This window comes from Oryza glaberrima, chromosome 1 (genome assembly GCF_000147395.1).
Source record: "Oryza glaberrima chromosome 1, OglaRS2, whole genome shotgun sequence".
In the NCBI taxonomy this organism is placed as follows: domain Eukaryota; kingdom Viridiplantae; phylum Streptophyta; class Magnoliopsida; order Poales; family Poaceae; genus Oryza; species Oryza glaberrima.
Genome location: NC_068326.1, coordinates 17,692,760 through 17,698,328, shown reverse-complemented (window position 1 = coordinate 17,698,328; position 5,569 = coordinate 17,692,760). Strand labels below are relative to the sequence as shown.

At 47.1% G+C, this 5,569-nt stretch overlaps 1 pseudogene; it reads right to left on the bottom strand.

The window, feature by feature from the left end:
- Window positions 1-2,011: 2,011 nt before the first annotated feature.
- Window positions 2,012-2,820, bottom strand: LOC127776367 (arogenate dehydratase/prephenate dehydratase 6, chloroplastic-like; annotated as a pseudogene).
- Window positions 2,821-5,569: the final 2,749 nt, after the last annotated feature.

The following is a 5,569-nucleotide window of genomic DNA, read 5'->3' as shown; positions in this document are numbered from 1 at the left end:
AGATAATACTAAAAACAAGATAGAGTGAGATACAAAAGTGTAAAAGAAAATGGATTCATCAGATGGGGCATGAGTCCCTAATTCCGAATCAAGAGGCGGCGCCGCTGTCGCTTTGAGAGAGGGGATCGGGGGCGTCGCTCGCCGGTCGTTGCTCCGCGCCGCCACAGCCGCTCAGGGGTGGGGGGGGGGGGTGCCGCCGCCGTCGTCGCTTGGGGGAGATTGGGGACGTGGGGGAGGGGGGAAATGAATCCTAGGGTTAGGATTAGGGTTTGGGTATATTTATTTAGGTTAGGATTAATCTGGACCGTCCATTCGATCGGACGGCTCCAGATGCTCCCGTGTCGGGCCGCCAGCCTATTGGGCCACCAGATGGAGGATGCAAAATGGACTTCGACGGAGAAAGGAAACATGCCAGACACATAGAATAGACAAAGGGAGGGAATATAAACTTTTCTATATTCGGCCCAAACCTAGGAGGGAGGATTTTGATTCCTTTTTCCAATTAAATAATTGTTAAATGATGTTTGTATTATTAAAAATTAGCAATTAAGCTAGGATAATTTCAATAAAATTCTAAATAGCGTAACTAATCATGGAGAAATTAATAAAATTAAATTTAACCATGTCATTTTATTTCTCACACTTGATTTACTTATAAATTGATTTAATTATACACCTACCTACTTAAAAATACTAAATATTTCAGCAAATTTGTATTTTAATTAATTACATAATATAAATTTTTCTTAACTTTTCCTTAATTTTCTGGTCCGTACACTTCCCGGTAGAACGCACAGGCACTGTTGAAGTACCGACCCATGTTATGATCTTTTCGTCATACAAAGAGTTTCAGATGCCTCTCTAGATTGAAGGCAACGCATCCCACGCATCCCAGTCATAGAGAGTTTCAGACGCCTCCGAAGACTGAAGTTGAAGGCACCGCATCGCAGCCATAGAAAGTTTGAGACGCCTCCGAAGACTGAAGGCACCGCATCCCAGCAAGAGAAACGGAGTGTCAGCACAAGTTTTAATTGACCACATATGCTCACTGCAGAAACTAAAAGCGATTCTCATTGTGGGTGGAATGCCTTCTGCACCATTGATCCTTTGGATCCAGGGTCCCAAAAAAATAGCTAATATCCTCGTCATCCCAGATGCAATTCTGATGTTGGCCTGCAGCTTTTCCCCGGCTCCTGCGACATCTAATAGCTTGTCATTTACAGATATGTGCATGTCATTAAAAACAGTCATGTTTGCCCTGCATATTTCAAGGGAACTCCTGTAAGCTGACAGGGCACCATATGCAGCTCTCTCATTAGAGACGGCTAAGAAGATAATAACCGCACTATGTACACAAGCCTTATTAGCAGAAACCTCGTCCACTTGTTTAGATTCAAGGCGATCTCTATTTGCAGCGTCGGTTGCGGCAGCAGCAACAGCAGCAAGCGATGCGACCTTGTCCACTTGTTTGGATTCAAGACGATGGAAGGTGCGTTCCATTAGAGAGAGCGATTGCCATGCAATGTCAAGGCTATTTTGTAGCTTGAGGAGATAGTTCCTGGTCCAGAATGATTTGGTAGGAGGGGCAGCACCCAATCTCTCCAGAGATTTTGAGACGCTGCGAAACACGAATGCCAAGCGCAGGACAAAGGGAATTTGCCCCTGGATAGCCATTGTAGTAGGTACTGTGCGTAATTTCCAAGATGTAATTGCAAAAGAAGAGGACGGGCAGAGCTGCCTGAAAACAACAACTCTATCTCTTATCTCTGCTGCAGATCGATTTGTTGCGACGAGCTGAGACGATTGACGGTTGGGACTTGGGAGTTATATGGAGGCAGGCAGCCGGCGGAAGTAGAATTGAATCCGACTACGAGTCCGAGTATGGTACGCTAATAGTGGAGTAAGCCGGAGTCGGCCTGGCCTCTTGCCGCTCTTCCCTCTCGCTGCACTTGCCCAACGAACTACTGTACTATATATTCAACCGGACTGTTTCTAAACCAAATTTGAAAAATCAAGTTTCCTTCTTATGTCTGGCTGGAACGTCAAACAACAGCAAATCATCAGTTATCCTAATTCATTCCTTTTTTCTAATGTACGTTTTTTTTTTGCGGGGATTTTTCTAATGTACGTTCATAGCACAAAATTTCATTTCTGGTAATGGAGATGGGATTGCTGGCTCTCCTCTCCTCCATGGCATATTGGTATCTCTACTACTCCTCAGTCCTCACCGAGCATATATAACTTGGACTAATTACTCAGAGCATCATCCGCAACCGCAAGTAAACATGAGGAGGAGGAGGAGAGTCTTCCTCCCCTTTCTCTAAATTTGGTCACAAAAAATTGCCAGGAAAAAAGCAGCAGAAATTAACTTACAAAATTTGAGCATCAGTCTTGTTGATCGATCATCATCATCTGGTGACGATGAGGAGGAATACTCCCATGGCGTCATGTCCATGGGGTAGCTGCCGAGCACGCGGAGGAAGGAGGTGAACTCCTGTATCTCCGACAGCGCGGACCTCCGCCATGGACGCCTGGAAGTCGATGTAGAACATGTACTCGAAGTGCTTGGCCGTGCCCACGTTGGCGCCGTCGACGAACTGGATGGGATGGCGGTGGCGGTGTGGCCGGCTCTCGATCTTGGTGAGGCTGATGTCCCGGAACGCGAAGGCCGACAGCACCTTGAACAGCACCGACGTGCCCTCCCTGTCGTGCGCGAACACGATGCTCGTCTTGAATGGCCGGGTCCGTTCGCGGGACGAACCGCGTGACGTTCCCGGCGTCGTCCTGGATGTCGTCGGCGAGCACCTGGAGCCCGTACATTGCCAACAACAATCTGACAGGAAGGATACCATCAGGTACACAACTTGATAGCATCTATAATGAACATCCTGACATCTACAATGGAAACAGTGGTCTCTATGGCTTTCCTCTTCAGAAGAATTGCTCGACTAATGATGTTCCAAAGCAAGGCAGTCCAGAAAAAACTAGAGATAGTTTCCACATCGAACCATTTTTCTTTGGAGTTGTATCGGGACTCATAGTTGGTTTCTGGTTGGTCTTCGTTACCCTATTGCGGAAACTCTTTTCAGCACCTAGGTGCCGCGGCACCTAGGGTGCAAGCCGCAGGATGGCTTTGAGATTCGGACGTACCCCCCCAGTATGCGGCAGTATTTCCCGACGTGGTCGATGTATTTTGGATTTTCTTTTCACTACAGCAATACACCGGTGGGACCCACATAAAGCTGTAACGAGGCGATATACTAGATGCTGGGATATGGCACGCCGTCCCCTTAGAGAGAGTCTAATAGTATAATAGTATAGCCTTCATTTATAGCCAATCTAAAAGCCAATTCATATAATAGTTGCTTACTGTACTATTAATATATGGTCTCACCTGTCATACACACAGTGTGTCTTGGAGTCCGTGCTGCAGCTGGCTACAGATCTGTAGCCTGCTGCTCTTCTCTCTTATCGTTTATCTTATTAAAATATGTTTATAGCTAATTAATAGCCTGCTATTGTACATGCTCTTATCTCGCATTCATTGCAGCTCATAGGCGGCGAATCGCTTAGAGCAAGGACAATAGTGCAGCCAACTGCTTACTTCAATTTTGATCCATCTCAGCTATAGGTAACATTGTAGCCAGTAAACACAATAATCAAGCTATACTACTATGACCCACACTGTACAAGAAATTTTATTTTAATCTCCCTTCTATTCCCACACTCTCTCTCTCTCCTAATCCCCTGTTCTCGCCGGCGATTGCTTCTCAGGAACTAGGCATCCAAGCTCACCCATGGCCAAAAAGATGAACAAATTTATGGCTATATACACATCCATTTTGTACTATACATCTGCTCATCTACATGGAAGGAATCGGTACAGAACAATATATACACATACCTATGCTACTACTTCGCTTAAGCTATCTGATTTTTCTACAGAAAGATGTTATTCTATTTTCTCCATCAGAAAATAGAAACAGCTCATCGTGCATGTTCACGCTGCCCGTGTAGCTAGGGATAGAGCGAACGGGTCACCGGAGCCGAGCTCGTCGTCCGGCGACCGGCGTTGAGCTGGCCTTCTGCACACGGAACGGTGGAAGATAGAAGTGAAGCAACTGGGCAAACCATCAAGCTGATTCATAAGCACAAGGCCTCAAGACTCAATCCAAGCTTTGTGCTCTCTTGGTCTCTCTCTTCTACTTGCTCTCCATGGCCACAGTAGACGAGAGCTGCAACATCGACCGACGAGGGCGAGGGCAACGACATGATGGTGGCAGCCGTGGCCGAGGCGGACGAAGTTGGCGGCGACAGCTGCGGTGGACAAGGTCGGCGGCAGCGGCATACAGAGGTGACGAGCACGGTTGACAAGGACGAGGGTAGTGGTGGTCGCAGTGGACAAAGGCGGCAGCGGCGGCGGACGCGGATGTGCGCGACGATGGCGGCGCGGCCCTGGACTTGGACGCTCCGACGCAGGCAACGGCGAGTAGCACGGGTGCATCGCTTGCTATGGGCGGGCCCACGTCCTCGGGCCATGCGTACAGCCGGGCGACTTTAGTCACCCCGCTTGCGCCCTCTCCCCTCCCCTCTCTCCTCCAGCTCAGCATAAAATCCTACATGGATCTCCTATCGCCCATTATTGTATCTGCTCTTAGCAGGTCGCGCGCCGCACAGGCCTCCGGGGGCGCTTGTCGTGCTTACTGGAAGTGACGGCGGCGGCGGCGGCGGCTCCCCCTCCCCCCCCCCCCCCCCCCCCCCCACCCTCAAAAAAAAAAATCCCATCCCCACCCACCCCTGGGACAGCAGATCTGTTTACTTGCTGATGTTCTTCGTTGTTCAGCTAAATGGATGAGCAGATTTATTTGCAGAATAATTTTTAGGGTGCAGCCCGCTGTCATACCAGATCAAGGTTGATTTTGGGGCCTTCCTAAGGAACAAGTACCCGGAGTTTGGTATGCTCTCTTTTCTGAACCATTGCTATTCATACGCAAACCTTAACTCCTGCAAAATTCCTTTCCCTAACACCGGAACTATCAACATCTCTCGCAGATGGATGAGGCAATAGTCGACGACCTTAGTTCACCCAAATGGTTATTTTCTGTGAGGAAAAGATATGATATATGAAATGTGCAACACGATGGTATCTATGACTATAATCATGTAAAATTTCGTCTCTAGTACTAAAAGAAAGACAAATTTAAGCATTGAAAAAATTCAGAGAAATTTTACCTGAATGTAAATCCAATCATCTTACACATCTTAGATTTTTTTTCCACAACTAAAATGACCACTGAGCACGACATAACCATTGGCCAATTAAATGGGAGATTCCTAACACGCGCGTACGCGCCGCAAGCGGAAGTTGCGCACCCGCTCCGAAGGCCGACGCGTACACTGCCCCGTCACTACCGTAGCACTAATGTTGATGTAATTAGTGATTACTGCTAATCATAATTAGTACCTACAAGAATTTTTTCCTTTTTTCTAATAGATTGAAAACTTTTGACTTAGGATTTAAACTTTGAAGTTAAATTTTAAAATCTTTCAACTCAAACTTTAAAAATTT